The sequence below is a fragment of the Glycine soja genome, chromosome 19 (assembly GCF_004193775.1).
Source record: "Glycine soja cultivar W05 chromosome 19, ASM419377v2, whole genome shotgun sequence".
Taxonomy (NCBI): domain Eukaryota; kingdom Viridiplantae; phylum Streptophyta; class Magnoliopsida; order Fabales; family Fabaceae; genus Glycine; species Glycine soja.
The window spans coordinates 16,744,424-16,762,430 of record NC_041020.1 but is presented as its reverse complement, the minus strand read 5'-3'; the positions used below and the strand labels follow the sequence as shown (position 1 = coordinate 16,762,430).

The 18,007-nt window shown below is 37.3% G+C and overlaps 1 pseudogene; it reads right to left on the bottom strand.

The window, feature by feature from the left end:
- LOC114399053 overlaps positions 1-17,287 on the bottom strand; it is a 97,812-nt pseudogene extending 80,525 nt beyond the window's left edge.
- Positions 17,288-18,007: the final 720 nt, after the last annotated feature.

Sequence of the window (18,007 nt, the reverse complement as noted above, 5' to 3'; positions counted from 1 at the left end):
ACTCAAGGACTCATTAGGGAACTGGTGAAATGATGAAATAACGGCTTTCCCTTCCGCAGTCTTTGACTTGGGGAAGTATTTCTTCAAAAATTTCTCAACAACTTCCTCCCACGTCTTCAAACTGTTACCTTTGAATGAATGGATCCACTTCTTGGCTACTCATGCCAAAGAAAATGAAAATAAACTAAGCCTGATGGCATCGTCTGACACTCCTGCTATCTTTACAGTGTTACAAATCTCTATGTATGTTGCTAAGTGTGGATAGGGGTCCTCGTTTGGTAATCCATGAAATAGGTTCCTCTGTATCAGATGTATCAAAGAATGAGGGTAGTTTATATTATGTGCTTGGACTTCTGGCCTTGCAATACTTGTAAAGAATTACAGCACTGAGCTACTAGAATAATCCTCAAGGGTAACCCTGTGTTGATGTTCATCAGCCATGACAGAGGCTTCTGGTGAATATGTAGTGGATTCCCTTGATGACGATGAATAAGACGATGTAGGGTCAGAGGATTGAGCTTCTTCTTCTAGAATGGAAGCTATTGTCCAGTCTTGCAACAATTTCCTTCTCCTTTCGGCTATGTTCCTTCTTAATGTGGCTTCAATTTCCAAGTCCAGAGGAACTAAATTACCTGTAGGAGATCTATGCATACAAAACACTGATAGGAATAGTGGTTATCCAATTCAAGAAGAAAAAAACTATAAACAAAATAAGTATTCACAAGTAATAAACGAATAACAAATAGACACTTAAGGAACTAAACTAAACTTCCCAAATAGAAAGAAGTTCCCCGACAACGGCGCCATAAACTTGTTCGACGACCGGCAAGTGCACCTGATCGCACAAGTAGTATAAAACGGTAAGTGAATACCGAGTATCGAACTCTCATGGAACTTGTTTTACTTGGAAAATCTATTGTTTAGTAAATAAGTGCCTTTGGATGAAAGCTTGGTGTGTGGTATGGACAAGTATGCAACTAAACTATTCAAAATTAAATCACGTGAATAGTGGTGTGTGAAGACAGATGAAGAACATGTTGGTCTTCCTACTAGATGACTGATGTTATTAAGGATGTTCTCTATCTAACAATGTTCATGTGTTCTATGTTGTCTCCTGGACTACTAAACCCCGATATCTCGTGCATGTTTAGCCTAATCCTAATTAAGCATCATCCTCAGATCCCTCTTGTTGGACTAAACTTAACCAGAACTGCATTAAGACATAACATAACAAAAACTAAGTTACCATATCCCGATGTCTCGTGAAAATACAATAGCTAGCCTCGTCCTATCAAGTTCTAAGGATCAAACCATTTCCCAATGTTGAGTGAACCTAACTAAGCATGCAAGTGCGTGATCAAGGCAAAAGCACACTAGAATTAAGTACTGATAGCACAGTGAACACATGAAACATCATTAGATAGATATACAAATATTTACATCAAGTACCCCATACGAAGAACCAACTGAGGATTTAGCTCTCCATAGCAGGGTTACAACAATGAGAAGAGAAGATGAAAGATAGAAGAAATACAAGTAGTGGGGATGTCTCCTCCACCTCTAGAAACCTCACAATCTCTCAAAATCTCATCCAAAGTTTCGCAAGACGGCTTCTTCTTCAAGCTCAGTTATCTTTGAGTTGCTCCAAAGCCAAAAACTCTCAAAAAAACTCAACTCCCCTTCAGAAATCGTGATTTCAACTTAAATAGGCACTCCTGTCGGTGGACGTGCCCTTAATAGACGGTGCGCTCAGCCTGAAGGTGAAGACGGTGCGCTTAGCAAGTTGGCCTTCTCTCAGCGCCTCTATACAGCTCATCCGTCTTCAGAATTGTCCATGCACTTAGCCATCAGATTGGGCACTTAGCAAATGATGCGCTTAGTGTTCGCTTCTGGTAAGTGCACCGAATCACGCAAGTAGTATAAAATGGTAAGAACCGAGTATCGAACTTTTGGGGAACTTGTGTTACTTGGTAAAGCTATTTCAATAAACATGTGTCTAGTGTGAAAAGAGATGTATTTATATGAATAGATGTGTAAACTAACTATTAAAAATGGAAAATCACGTGAGAAATGATGTGTGAAGACAAGAAGGTGACACGTTGGTCTTCCTAGTAGGTGCCTGATGCTCAAAGGATATTTTTTATTTAACAATGCTTATGTGTTCTATGGTGTCTCTTGAAATGCTAAACCCCGATTCCTCATGATAGTCTAGCCTAATCCTGATCAAGCAACATCTGCAGATTCCTCTTGTTGGACTAAACTCAACCATGACCACATTAAGACAAACATACAACAACTAGGTTACCGTAACCCAATTCCTCGTGAAAATATGACAAACTAGCCCCGTCCTATCAAGTTCTAAGAATTGGATCAGTTTCCACTATTGAATGATCCTAAGGACACATGCATGTACGTGATCAAGGTAAAGGCATGGTAGAATGAAGTTCTGATAGCACAGTGAACACACAAAACATCATTAAATAGATAAAAAGATATTTACATCAAGTACCTAGAAGGAAGATCCAACAGAGGATTTAGCTTTCCATAACTGGGAAGCTTCCTTTATAACAAAGAAAAGAGAAAGATGAAAGATTGCAGAAATACAAGTGGTGGGGATGTCTCCTCCACCTCTAGGACCTCTCAATCACTCATAAACTCAGCTCACACTCTCAGGACAACTTCCTTTTCCAGCTCTGATCTCTGCAGATCTTCACACGACAAAATCTCTCAAATTCTCTAGAATTTGGACCTCTCTCTCTAGAACTGAAGACATGCACGAGCTCCTCAAGAAAAATGGCCAAACTCCCTTTCTAAATCTGATTTTAGGCTTAAATAGGTGGCTTTGTTCGTGATCGTGCGCTTAGCCCAACTCTGATCCGCTCAGTGCACATTAGTGAATATCGGCTTAGTGCATGGTTTTCTCGCTCAGCGAATGGACTGAAGCGGTGCGCTTAGCGGGATGACCCTTCGCTTAGTGAACATGCACATCTCATCCTTCTTCCAGATTCTTCCTCGCGCTCAGCCGAGGAAGGTTGCGCTCAGTGGATGGCTCTCTAAGCTAGCAGATTGGCTTAGCGAGAAGGTGAAAGTCAGCACTTCACAAACATGCCTAATTAACCTGAAATTGAGAGAAAATGATTATTAAACACACAAAATAGAATTACTAAGTATTTATTACCTATCTTTAACTAAAAGAACTTATAACACTACAAAATAACCATAAATTGGAGGAGTTTGATACAATTTACACAAGTTTTAAACACAAAAGTTAGTCGTATTCATCGACTAACAACTCCCCTAAATTTATTGTTTTGCTCGTCCTCAAGCAAATAAAGAACAGTTCACTGGTCACCAAGTGACAATAACATGCAGTTATTATGTACAAAGGTGTATGCAACAAAATTTACTGATTGCATGAGAAGAGAATGAACCAAAATGCCCTCATCACTTGCCTTTTACAAGGCATGTAGTTATCCAAAGTGAAGAATAAAATGTAACCTGAACAATTAGATGAAGTTAGGCATAAGACAAATATCAAGGAAAGTAGCTTAAACCACAGTCTCACGGCCACTGTTTCACTCACGCACAAGTGTTTAAGTTATTCATTAATAACAACTAGCAAGAGGTCTAATCTTTGCACTTCATCTCATGCCATAAAGTCAAAAATGTATAAACAGAATCAGAAAGACTTTCCCAGGCTTGCAGTGAGGCTTGGCTACAAAATTCATTGGTTTTTCTAGGATTTAAAGGCTTAGATTCTAATAGAGCACAAATCCTAGACTTATCCAAGTGATCTTTTTAATACAATTAGCTTGCTCACTAGCTTTTCACTTTCATTTGCTTTTGACCTTATTACATCAACACACTTTTCATTTTATTGCTTTCTTTTTCTTTCTTCTTTTTTTTAATACACAACTTATGTGTTGTGTGTGCTGATGCTTTATCTCTTTCTTTGCATCCCAATTAGTTCCACTCCCCCAAATTTGTGGTAAATTTGCCTTGAACCATATGCTCTCCTAGGATCTAAACAAGGTATCTGGAGATAATCTTTCAGGTTCAGGGTTCAATTATTGATAAAATCATTTAGCTCACAAAGGGTGCAAATGATACAATTATAATTCAAGGTAAGCTTTTTGGTCAAAAGGCTTGTGTATGCACAATCATGGCCTTCATCATCTCCTCATTTAGACATTTCATTCTAAAATTCAGAAACTGATGCAAAGATTGTTACTCACAGCTAATCGTTCACTCACAGTTTAAGTTCACACTCTCACCGGTTTTGGTTCAAGCTTTTCTTTCACAATCAATCTGTCTACTGACTAACAATTCTAATTGCAAGTTGTCATTCTTGTTCTTTCTTTGTCTAACATACACACTTTCTCAAACTCATGAAAAGAAACACAAACTCCATCACAATCATGCATTCAATTCAAAACCAAGTCATACACCAATTTCACAAAAAGATCAAGTGTTTGCACTGCATACAGAGAATCAAGTTAAGTTGTTCAGTATGCTTCAAAACATGCACACTAATTATTCACAAAAAAAACATAAGTATATAATTATAATTATAAACCAAAATCATAAAAAAAACAATGTACTAAAACATAATAGTTATAATAATTTCCAAAAAGGAAAAATCAGGAATTTAGAATTCCTGTGACTGGTCCTGTGTATCCTCTTCATCTGTCATATGGAAAATAGGGGTAGCAGAAGGAGTAGCAGCTCATCCAGATGCTGACTTTGTAGAGTCTTCAGAGATAATAATAATAGGTGAAGATGGGGGAGCTGCTTCGAGCTTGGAAGAAGATGGATCCGCCATTGGAGATAGTGGATCAGCTGGCACTGGTTTGACCTGTGCAAGTGTGGGCTCAGGAGGAGCAGCCTCGTCGGGTCTCACCTATTGAGGTGCCTAGGCTGTAACGCTTCCACCATTTCTCACAATCGAAGGTCGAGCTCCAGGCCAGGCCACCTGTGTTCGGCTTCAGGCAAGTGCACCGGATCGTACAATTAGTATAAAACGGTAAGAACCGAGTATCAAACTCTCGGGGAACTTGTGTTATTTGGTAAGCTATTTTAGCAAATAGATGTATGGTGTGTAAAGATAAGTGTGAATATGAACAGGTGTATAAACTATCTGCGCAAAAAGAAAGAAAATCACGCGAGAGAAATGATGTGCAAAAACAAGTAGAAACACGTTGGCCTTCCTAATAGTTGTCTGATGCTGAAAAGATATTCTCTATCTAACAATGCTCATGTGTTCTTATGGTGTCTCCTGAGATACTAAACCCCGATTCCTCATGATAGTTTAGCCTAATCCTGATCAAGCATTGTCCACAGATTCCTCTTGTAGGACTAAACTCAACCAGGACCGCATTAAGACACACATACACAACTAGCTTATCGCACCCCGATTCCTTGTGATAGTACGACAACTTAGTCCTGGACTCTCAAGGACTTTAGAGTCAGACCAGTAAAGGTAAAGGCATGCATCTACATGATCAAGGTAAAGGCATACTGGAATAAAAAGAAGATAGCACAGAGAACACGCAAAATATCATTAAATAGATAGAAACATATTTACATCAGGTACCTACAGGGAAGATCCAATAGAGGATTTAGCTTTCCATACCAGGAAGCCTTCTTTACAACAAAGAGAAGAACAAGATGAAAGATTTCAAAAATACAAGTGGTGAAGATGTCTCCTTCACCTCTAGGATCTCACAATCACTCACAAACTCGTCTCAAGCTCTCAAACCGGCTCCTGCTTCAAGCTCTGGTCTCTGCAGATCTTCACACAACAAAATCTCTCAAAACTCTCTAGAACTTGGACCTTTCTCTCTCTAGAAACTCTAGACATGCAAAGCTCTGAATCTCAGTCCAAACTCTCTCTCTAAAATCTGATTTCAGGCTTAACAAGGTGGCCTTGTTCGTGCTCGTGCGCATAGCGCACTTATGGACCGCTTAACGCACATTAGTGAATTTTGGCTTAGTGCGTGCCTTTCTTGCTTAGCGGATGAACTGAATCAGTGCGCTTAGAGAGATGAAGTGGTGCACTTAGCGAACCTGTACAACTCATCTTCTTCCAGAGTCTTCCTTGCGCTTGGCCCATGAGTGTTGCGCTTAGCGGACGCTCGCTAAGCCAGCAGATTGGCTTAGCGAGAAGGTGAAAAACAACACTTTTCAAAGCTTGCCTAATTAACCTAAAATTGAGAGAAAATGATTATTAAACACACAAAATGGAAGTACTAAGTATTTATTACCTATACTTAACAGAAAATACTTATAACACTACAAAATAACCATAAATTGGAAGAGTTTGATACAATTTACACAAAAGTTAGCCATATTCACTGACTAACAATCTGCTCAAGGAACTGCTCTACATTTGTAATTGGCATATGGTGGGTCAATTCTTGCAGGCTCTGCATAATAATAGCCTGTCCCTGGAATAAGCTATGTAGCATAGCGACTGTAGTTTGGGAGCTCTGGGCATCTGGTCCTGCTGATGCAGATTGAGGAGCTGGAGCGGATGATGAAGGGATGTCATCTACTCTGGCCCTGGTTTTCCTTTTTCTTGATGCCATTTGTAATAAAAAGAACTCACAATTCACATTAGACCAACATTTATTCACGCTCAAAAATAACAAACAAAAAATTTCTTTCTACATAATTGGCTTAGCAAAGTAGATACGTGCTTAGCCAAGTCAAGGCCGCACTGAATTACGCTTAGCAAAATTATCCTTGGCTTAGCGCGCGGCAATTGATTAGAAATTTTTCTAAGTTACTTGGGCTTAGCGAGATAGCACTCACTTAGCCTCAAGTTTGTCAGCATTAAAGCACACAGTGGCTTAGTGACTTCAGATGTTGCTTAGCCATGATGCTCATGTAGAAGATGAACATTCATTAAAAAATTGAACTCGCTTAGTGTAGCAAGGCTGGCTTAGCGAGTGCGTCTAGAAACGCATATATGCACGCTATAATGACGAACTCGCTTAGCGCATCAGACACGCTTAGCGAGTTCATCGTGTTTTCCATAAAAATGCAAAAAACGAACTTCATTTTCTTCCCTTCTTAGGCCTCTAAAAGGCACCTATCAAACATGCAAAACCATCACATTTACATATATAGTACAATCCCTAACACAATCCTAATATTTACCTAATATACTTATAGTCTAACCTACAGATTAACTTGCTAACCTCATGTCTTCTATCCTAAGGTTTCAACAAAAGAAAATGCATAAATCAAGTGAGGAACTTACTTGGATCAATGGTGCTTCATGAGGATTAACAAAGGATGAAAGAAGAATACCCAAATGCAATGCAAAATTTTTGTTTTTTTATTTTTTTGGCTTAGCTCAAAGGGCTTGTCTTAGCGAGTTATGCAGATGAAAAATTCCTGCAACTTTCGCTAAGCCGTGCTCAGGGTCGGCTCAGCGAATTAAATGCATCCTATAGTACAGGGGTCTTTAGCTTAGCGAGAAGTTACTCGCTTAGCCCAATATAGGTCGCATACATATTAGGCTTAGCACAATGACTACTGGCTCAGCCCAATTCAAATCGAACTGAATTCGGCTTAGCTCAATGATGGTCCACTTAGCGCATGACAACTATGCGCTCAGCCAAAGTAATTTGGCTTAGCGAGAGGACTGTTTTTTCATAAAGAAATTTCTAAGTTAAAAAAAAAATCCTCATTCAAGGGAAACCCCTATATCTATCATTCAAAACAAGCTAATATACCCCTTTTTCAATGATCACTAAGCAAATTGCAACTATATGCAATGCATGAAATACAAAATGAAAAGAAACTCAACACTAGGTTGCCTCCCAGGAAGCGCTTCTTTAACATCATTAGCTTGATGCATAGCTTAATGCCTTCAAGGTGGCATGAAAGTCACATAGAACACATCTTCCTTGCAGTTTCGCCTTTTAGCTAGAAATTCCATGAACTTCATGTATTCTAGAAGTACATTCCAAATCATTTCAGGAAAGGTGTTAGTGATTAAAGAAAGAATGGCACTTAAGGTTTCCTCATGCTCTCCTTGCCTTCCTATCTTGACAATCAGTTGATGAGGAAGGTTATTGATTTGGAGAATACTTTCTTGTTAGTTTTCTACTATTGAGTACTTCTCTCATTGTTGTTGTGCTTGTTCCTCATCTTTTTCTCTTGACTCATGCTCTTTTACAGGGTTTTCCTCTTGAGCTTCAACATTTATAGAGTATTTTTCTCATATGGACATAAATTGAGTCGCTTCTTCTGCCAGCTCACAACCTGGATTTCTACACTTTGGAGTGCTCGTTGAGTTGATTTAGTTGTTTCCTTGAATTGCATCAACAAATTATCCATATTGGAACCTCTTTCTGTTTCATTTTGATAGTAAGGTTGTAACTCTGGTCCCCCTTGAAAGTTTTCTATTAAGTAGCTCTTGCCAAAATGAATTTCATGATTTTTCATTGAATTTTGATTGGCTTTTGAGCTAGCATGGTATTCCACGAATTCCTCAAACACACTTTCAAGATTAGGAGTTCTTTCTTCTTCATATTGATTGTAAGGACTTAACTCCTGTTCCCACCTAGAGTCATCAATGGAGTAGAGATGACAATTGTCATTGTAATGCTCTCCTCCACAAAAATCACAATTGATCAATGGTGGTTGGTTGACCCTTGATCGTGTGCTGTCAAGATATTCATCGCACCTCTTAAAAATCTCTTCCATTTCTAAAATTTTGTGATGCAATCCTACCCCGCAAGGGCATTGGATAGAAGACTACAAGAAGATTGGGCCAGAGATGTAAGAGAAGACCCTAGGGTTCTCATGAGCCTTAGGGTAGATTTCGGGCCCATGGGCTAAGTATGAGCCCACTTATCTTAGTATATATAAGATTAAGGTTTCATTATTTTTGGGCCTTGTATTTATGGCTCCATAATGTAGGTAAGGTACCCTAGAAATGTAGGATTTTTCAGCCCTTGTATTTCAAGGCACCAAGACTAGTTTTTGTATTAGGGGTAGTTTTGTAATTTCACATGTATTAAGTGAATATTTGATGTGTGTATTGGAAAATAAATTTAATTGGATTGGGAGATGCAATCCTACCCCCCAAGGGCATTGGATAGAAGACTCCAAGAAAATTGGGCCAAAGATGCAAGAGAAGGCCCTAGGGTTCTCATGAGCCATAGGGTAAATTTCGGGCCCATGGGCTAAGTATGAGCCCACTAATCTTTGTACATATTAGATTAAGGTTTCATTATTTTTGGTTCTTGTATTTTGGGCGCCATAATGTAGGTAAGGTACCCTAGAAATGTAGGATTTTTCAGCCCTTGTATTTTAGAGCACCTAGACTAGTTTTTGTATTAGGGGTAGTTTTGTAATTTCACATGCATTAAGTGAATATTTGATGTGTGCGATGGAAAATAAATTTAATTGAATTGAGAGAAGCCCAATCCAATTAAATTTTAGAGGGGGAGGTAAGCCTTTGCTTGCTACACCCCATTGCCACATCATATAGTCACACTTTGTGCATGTGCTTCATGCTTTACATGCCTCATGCCACCTAAGCATACTTAGTGGAGAATCTTGGACTTGATCTTGAATTAGTGGGCTGAACCATAGCTAAAATTCACTAATCATAATTAGTGAAATTTTGGCTCCAAAATTTGGCTCCAAAAAATTCAAATTTCAAATTCAAGTGAAATTTGAATAGAAATTCAAATTTTCCTCCAATTTTGTGTGACACTTAGGCTATAAATAGAGGCCTTGTGTGTGCTTTTTTTCAACTTTGATCATTTGAAAATTATACTTCAAAGTTCAGAGCTCTCTTAGAGCTCAAAATTTCGTGCTCTCCTCTCCCTTCATTCATCTCCTTCTTCCTTCAAGCTCTTATCCATGGCCTCCTATGGTGGTGAGCTTCTTCTAGACTCATCTTCTCCTTGAAGTGGCATCTCCTCTCTCTCTTCCTTCTCCATTCCCCTGCCATTCTTCTTCCAAGAAGCAAAGGAATCCATTGATGAAGAAGATCCTAGTCCTACAAGCTCCAATGGAGCTTACATCTGATGTTAAGAAAAGTAATGCAATAAAACATGGGAACCCCTTGATCACTATTTAAAAATTTAAGAAAAGTAATGCAATAAAACATACCTTTTTCTGTATTTTCATGTTGATTATTCCTACCAAAAAGTATGACAAACCTAAGGTGTCCCATATGAGTACCAAAGTTTATATTGAAACTAAAAATAAGAACAAACCTACCTAATGGGTCCCTATGTACACACACCATGAAGATGTTAGGTGTACGAGTGATTTTACAAAAGAGGGTTGCACCACTCAAAACATTCATCATACCACCTATTTTAGGGACTTGGTGCCTAATAATACCTATTTTGGGCACCAACAAAGCATAAGGATTTAAGCTCTTGCGAACCAAACCTATTTTGGGCTTGAGGAATAAACTCAAGCCCAAGAAGTGTGGCAATGCTCGCAAGTGTCTTTTTACAAAAGAGAAAATGTGGAGGTTGTCTAAGAGGGAAAGTTTCTTTAATGTTTGTCTTTATTGTAAAATGAGTTTCCTTCTTAGCTAACCTCTTGGAGGAGACACTTACCTCCTTACACTTCTCTTTAACCACTAATGGTTGTGTTTCTTCTTGGGGGTAGATTTCTTCACTAGATTCTTCCCCTTTTGCTTTTTCACTTTCACTAGAGGAAGGTGAAGTAGTAGCCTTATCTTGGCTACTATAAATGTCTTGGCCCCTCATAATCATGGTTTTTGTGGTGGGGCATTGAGAAGTAATGTGTCCTCTTCCAAGACATTTAAAGCACTTTATGGAGCTAGTCTTCTCTTGCATACTAGCCTTAGGGGGTTGTTTTTCTATTGTCTTTCCCTTATCATATTTGGGCTTAGAAGGTGCTGCCCCTAAGATGCCTAGACCTTGGTCTTTCTTTGGATAAGAATGAGATCCATAAGATTTTAAAGTAGACTTTCTTTTAAGTTTTTGCTCTATCCTTATTTCCCGATCTAAGTAAGCCTTTACATTTTCTTTCCCATGGAAGTATGGGAGGTTAATGTTAGCCTCTTGAGACTTTCTTTCATTTTCTTTCATATGGGAGTGAGGTCTAAGATGTGACCTATGCCTTCCTTCATAATAGTCACGAAGTTCTTTACTTAGGATCTTGCAAGAGTTATGACTACTATAGGAGGCATGTTTTTCTTTTCTTAACTCTTTTAGTATTTTCCTTCTTTCTTCTTCCCTTATTTTCTCTTTTTCATCTTGACTTATTTCTTTCACTCTTTTTTTTCCTTTTTCTTTTCTCTCTTGTTTTTCTTTCCACAACTTAAGGGATCTCAACTCATCTAATATCTTATACAAGGGGTCCTTAGGAGTAGAACCTTCACCATTAATATTAGATGAAGAATCAAGACTCATGGTGGTTTCTAAGTTGTGGTTCTTTCTTGTTGGGGGTTTGAAAACAAAAGGTAAAAGAAACTATGGTTGAAATTAGCCAAAATAAACACTAAAAAGAGGTGTGAAAGATAAGGTAAAAACTAAGTGGTAAAAGGCAAGCTATCTAGGCGGTTTAACAATGGAAGGTAAAGGAAATATGATATGAAAGTAAGCAAGAAATGTAAACTAGGCGAATCCTAAGAGTGTTTGGATGACCACATTTAATGTTCCCAACAAAACACTTACTATCCTAAGGGATAATTGCCTAAAATTATTACACACAAATGGAAGTAGGGTGACCTATTGGAGGCTCCCAACTTACTTCCAATGAAAGGCCTTTTAGTTACAAAATTTGAAAGCAAAGCAAATTGCCAATTACAAAATTACAAAAAAAAGTCCTTAATTGTGGTGGCTATTCTCTCTTTGGTGTTTCACTCAATTTGGAGTGTTTCTTACTCCAATAGCTCTTAAGGTGGTTGGCCCCTTGCTAGGACAAATTTTCAAGGATTATTCAACAATTAAAGCAATGAAAAGCACACAAAAGAAAGCTAGGACTGAAAGAGAAACCTAGAATGGCTCTAGAGTATACTAGAAAAAACTAAAATTAAAGACTCAAGAAACCTCTAGTTTTGGCCCTTATTTTCCCAATAATTTTAAATTCAAATTTCAGAACTAGGATTGATATAAAATAGTCACCAATTATAGAACAAATTTTGAGCCAAAATCACAAGCACACTTCCCTTTCACTTTTTTTTCCTGGACACTGATTTTTCAGCCAACTTGTGTGATTTTTCTTATTTTTTTCCTTTACTCCAAATCGCTTGGTTCTTTTTTCGTAATTTTTTTCCAGATGTCTAGAAAATTCAGTAAAAATTTCAGCTCAAAAACGTAGTGACCAATTTCCAGTAATTTATACAAGTTCGTATGTTTAAGCTGCCAGCACTAGCGATTTCAACCTAGAAATCAAGAGTAGTGTTTATGTTGCTTAAGGCTTGGATAGTTACAATTTGTGTTTGCTTATGCTCAATTATCTTGAATTACACAATTCAAAAGAGCTTAAGAGTTATTTTGATTCACAAATCCAGCCACAACTCAGCACCACAACTCAACTTCATCATAGGCATCATGTAGGAAACTTAGAAAACAAAAAAGAGTTCAACAACAAGACTACTTCTAGGAATTGATTTAGAACATGTTATGAACTAAATAACATGCATGAATTTGACTCAAAATTCAAAAGATAGACTAAGAATGACAACAATACATGACCAAATGTATCTAGAATTCAATAAACAAAATAAAAATTCAACACAAACTTAGAACATAATGTGACAATTACTATGACTAAACATGACTCTAAGACAACATGGATTAAGTGATTTACACTAAGATTTTTGTGTTTTTTTTTTCTAATCAATATTTTTGAAGAAAATTTAGATCTAAGGTTCAGCACAAAATATTATGAATGAAAAATGATAGAACCTAAAATCAACACAAAAACATGATTCAAGAGTAGATCTACAAAATTTGAACCATAGAAATGCAAGAACAAGTGTAGATCTAAGATTTAATCGGTTTATTTTTTCAAATCTACTCTAAACAGCACCAAACCACAAGGCAATGGAGGAGATACATGGAGAATAAGATGAAGAACAAGGAATTAAAGAGAATTCACCGAACAAAAACATAGAGGAAGCAAAAGAACATCACCTAGATGAAGGTGCTCTTGATACCACATGATGTAAGCTCCATTCGAGCATGTAGGCCTAGGATCTTCTCCATCAATGGATTCCTTTGCTTCTTGGAAGATGAATGGCAGCGGAATGGAGAAGGAAGAGAGAGAGGAGACGCCACTTCAAGGAGAAGATGAGTCTAGAAGAAGCTCACCACCATAGGAGGCCATGGATAAGAGCTTGGAGGAAGAAGGAGATGAATGAAGGGAGAGGAAGAGAAGAGCATGAAACTTTGTGCTCTAAATGAGCTTTTAAATCTGAATTTTAATTTTCAAATGATCAAAGTTGAAAAAAATGCACACACAAGGCCTCTATTTATAGCCTAAGTGTCACACAAAATTGGAGGGAAATTTGAATTTCTATTCAAATTTCACTTGAATTTGAAATTGAATTTGTGGAGCCAAAATTTAACTAATTATGATTAGTGAATTTTAGCTATGGTTTAGCCCACTAAGTTCAAGATCAAGTCCAAGATTCTCCACTAAGTATGCTTAGGTGGCATGAGGCATGTAAAGCATGAAGCACATGCACAAAGTGTGACTATATGATGTGGCAATGGGGTGTAGCAAACAAATGCTCACCTCCCCCTCTAAAATTTAATTGGATTGGGCTTCTCCCAATTCAATTAAATTTATTTTCCAATACACACATCAAATATTCACTTAATGCATGTGAAATTACAAAACTACCCCTAATACAAAAACTGGTCTAGGTGCCCTAAAATACAAGGGCTGAAAAATCTTACATTTCTAGGGTACCTTACCTAAATTATGGAGCCCTAAATACAAGGCCCAAAAATAATGAAACCTTAATATAATATATACTAAGATAAGTGGGCTCATACTTAGCTCATGGGCCTGAAATCTACCCTAAGGCTCATGAGAACCCTAGGGCCTTCTCTTACATCTCTGGCCCAATCTTCTTGGAGTCTTCTATCCAATGCCCTTGCGGGGTAGGATTGCATCATTTTGTCATGGAATAAGTTCTTCTTAAATTCAACACTGCAAGGATAGACTCTAAAAAAAAGTTAAACAGAATAAGTAAGAAAAATAAAAATACTAAATAATAAAAAAACTTATTGTTGTAAGATCTAATGAGTTCCCTTGAAACTTAGTGGTGTCATTCTGTATTGCAAGATTTTTTTTTCTTCTTTGCTCTATGCTTTTCCTCCTACAATTGGCTTGAATCTCCAAATATCATGGAACTAAATCATTTGCAGAAGATTTACTATGCATACAAAGCACTAACAAGAGCAGCAGTCACCAAGTCAAGAGGAAAACAAACATAAACAAAAACAAATATTCTCAAGTAATAAAAGAATAAAGAATAGACACCTAAGACTGAACTATCTTTCCAAATAAAAAGAAGTTCCCCAACAACGGCACCAAAAAGTTGTTCACTTCCGGCAAGTGCACCGGATCATGCAAGTAGTATAAAACGGTAAGAATCGAGTATCGAAGTCTCGGGGAACTTGTGTTACTTGGTAAAGCTATTTCAATAAATAGGTTTCTAGTGTGAAAAGAGATGTATTTATATGAGCATATATGTAAACTAACTATTAAAAAGGGAAAATCACGTGAGAAATGATGTGTGAGGACAAGAAGGTGACACGTTGGTCTTCCCAGTAGGTGCCTGATGCTTAAAGGATATTCTCCATTTAACAATGCTTATGTGTGCTATGGTGTCTCCTGAAATGCTAAACCCTGATTCCTCATGATAGTCTAGCCTAATCCTGATCAAGCATCGTCCGTAGATTCCTCTTGTTGGACTAAACTCAACCATGACCGCATGAAGACAAACATACAACAACTAGGTTACCGTACCCCGATTCCTCGTGAAAATATGACAAACTAGCCCCGTCCTATCAAGTTCTAAGAATCAGACCAGTTTCCACTGTGGAATGATCCTAAGGACACATTGATGCAATCCTACCCCACAAGGGTATTGGATAGAAGACTCCAAGAGGCTTGGGCTAGAGCTACTAAAGAAGGCCCTAGGGTTCTCATGAACCTTAGTATAGATTTTTGAGCCCATGGGTCAAGGTTGGATCCACTCTTCTTTGTAAATATTAGAATAGGTTTTTCCTTCTTTTTGGCCTTGTATTTTGGCCATTCTAGTAGTATAGGGTTTTAGCCTTGTATTTCAGGGCATTATGAGTAGTCTTTGTAGTAGGGACTTTTTTTGTATTTTCATGTATTTTTGGAATGGGGGTGAGCTTAGCTATTATAGGGGGTATGTAGCTAAGCTCTAGCTTCTCATCTCAAGGAGGTGAGCTTAGCTATTAGAGAGGTGTGTGTAGCTAATCTCTAGCTTCTTTAGGAATCTTCTCAAGGAAGCTTCTCAAGGAGGTGAGCTTAGTTATTAGAGGGGTGTGTGTAGCTAAGCTCTAGCTTCTCAAGGAAGTTTTCTCAAAGAAGCTTCTCAAGGAAGTTTTCTCAAAGAAGCTTCTTGAGGAAGCTACCTAGTTTATAAATAAAAGCATGTGTAACACTTGTTGTAACTTTGATGAATGAGAGTCTTGTGAGACACAACTTAAAGTTCAACTTCTCTCCCTTTTTCTTCCTTCAATTTCGTGCTCCCCCCCTCTCTCTTTCTCTCCCTCTTTCTTTTTCTCCATTAAAGCATCCTCTTCAAGCTTTTTATCCAAGGAACATTCTTGGTGGTGAAGCTCCTTCTTCCATGGCTTATTCCCTTATGGATGGTGCCTCCCCTCTCCTCTTCTCCTTTGCCTTCCACTGCATCTCCATGGTGGAAAATCACCATTGAAGGACCTCAATGAAGCTCAAAGATCTAGCCTCCATAGAAGCTCCACAAGCAAGCTTTCATCACTCATACATCTACGTGATCAAGGTAAAGGCATGGTAGAATGAAGTTCTGATAGCGTAGTGAACACACAAAATATCATTAAATAGATAAAAAGATATTTACATCAAGTACCTAGAAGGAAGATCCAACAGAGGATTTAGCTTTCCATAACTGGGAAGCTTTATTTACAACAAAGAAAAGAGAAAGACGAAAGATTGCAGAAATACAAGTGGTGGGGATGTCTCCTCCACCTCTAGGACCTCTCAATCACTCATATACTCAGCTCACGCTCTCAGGACGGCTTCCTTTTCCACTGCTGATCTTCACACAACAAAATCTCTTAAACTCTCTAGAATTTGGACCTCTCTCTCTCTCTCTAGAACTGAAGACATGCAAGAGCTCCTTAAGAAAAATGGCCAAACTCTCTCTCTAAATCTGATTTCAGGCTTAAATAGGTGGCTTTGTTCCTGCTCGTGCACTTAGTGTAACTCTGATCTGCTCAGTGCACATTAGTGAATATCGGCTTAGCGCATGCTTTTCTCGCTCAGCGAATGGACTGAAGCGGTGCACTTAGCGGGATGACCCTTCGCTTAGTGAACATGCAGATCTCATCCTTCTTCCAGATTCTTCATCGCGCTCAGTCAAGGAGGGTTGCGCTCAGCAGATGACTCGCTAAGCCAGCAGATTGGCTTAGCGAGAAGGTGAAAATCAACACTTCACAAACATGCCTAATTAACCTGAAATTGAGAGAAAATGATTATTCAACACACAAAATAGAATTACTAAGTATTTATTACCTATCTTTAGCTAAAAGGACTTATAACACTACAAAATAACACTCTCTTGATTAATCAGTGAAACACACATGATGTAAGTCCTATCCTACTCCTTATAATAAATGCAGACTGAGCCATGCTGCCGATACATGATGCACAGTTTATAAATGGGTGTAAATTGCTTCTCAATAATTGAAGACTAGATAGCACAAATGTAATTGTAGAATATATTATATTTCAGTTGAATAAAAATTAAAAACAAGAAATGAAATACACATCAAACTAAAAACAAAAACCGGCTCTATTTCCAGAACTTAAGTTAGTAGGTAGCGTAAGTCAGTGCGAGTTGTTATTAAATTTGTGGATTTCAAAATCCGAAACAAAAATAGGGAAACGGAATTGAAAAATGAATAAAAAGGGAGGAAAAGAGAAGGAAAAGGATCCTCTGGTGATCAGAATAGGGAATGGTCCTTTGAAGGCATATCTCTTGCAATCGGTTTTCTCTTCATTCCTTAGCTTTTTCTGTCTTCCCCATCTCTCTCTCTAATTCCCAGCTTCACCACTGCAAGTGCTGGAGCTTGAAGAGAGAGACAGTTTGGTCTAGATTTTGGGTGAATTATTATTTTTTTAACCGAAGGTGAATTAATTATTAAATAAATGATATTAAAAATGGAACATACTATTTTTATACTATTAATTAACTAAAGAATATTTTAAATAAAAGGCAATGCAATTTTGATCTCCTATTTTTTGTATTCCTTGATTTAGATTTTTATTTTAAAATAAAGATATTTAGTTCCTATATTTTTTTTAAATCCATAATTTCATTCTTCTATTTTAAAAAAGAGATATTTAGTTTTACAATTTTGTTAAATATGTAATTTTGGTCCATTCGTCGAAGTGTAAGAGTTGATTGTTATTTGATCAATGGATCAAAATTATGAATTTTAGAAAACTAAAGAATTAAATGTCTCTATTTTTAAATAAAAATTAAAATTATTGATTTTAAAAATAAAGAGACTAAATGTTTCTATTTTAAAATACGTAAATAATTTTAAAACATACACAAAACATAATTTTAATAACACATTCATAAATTTTAGTCATAGTCATATATCAACAAAATAACCAACTTTAAACACATCAACTTAATAACCAAGTTCAGTCATAATCAACTAAGTACCAAATATGTAAACAAAGTAACCAAGTTTAGAAAATAAACAACTAACACAATGTCATAAAATATAGCCAGATT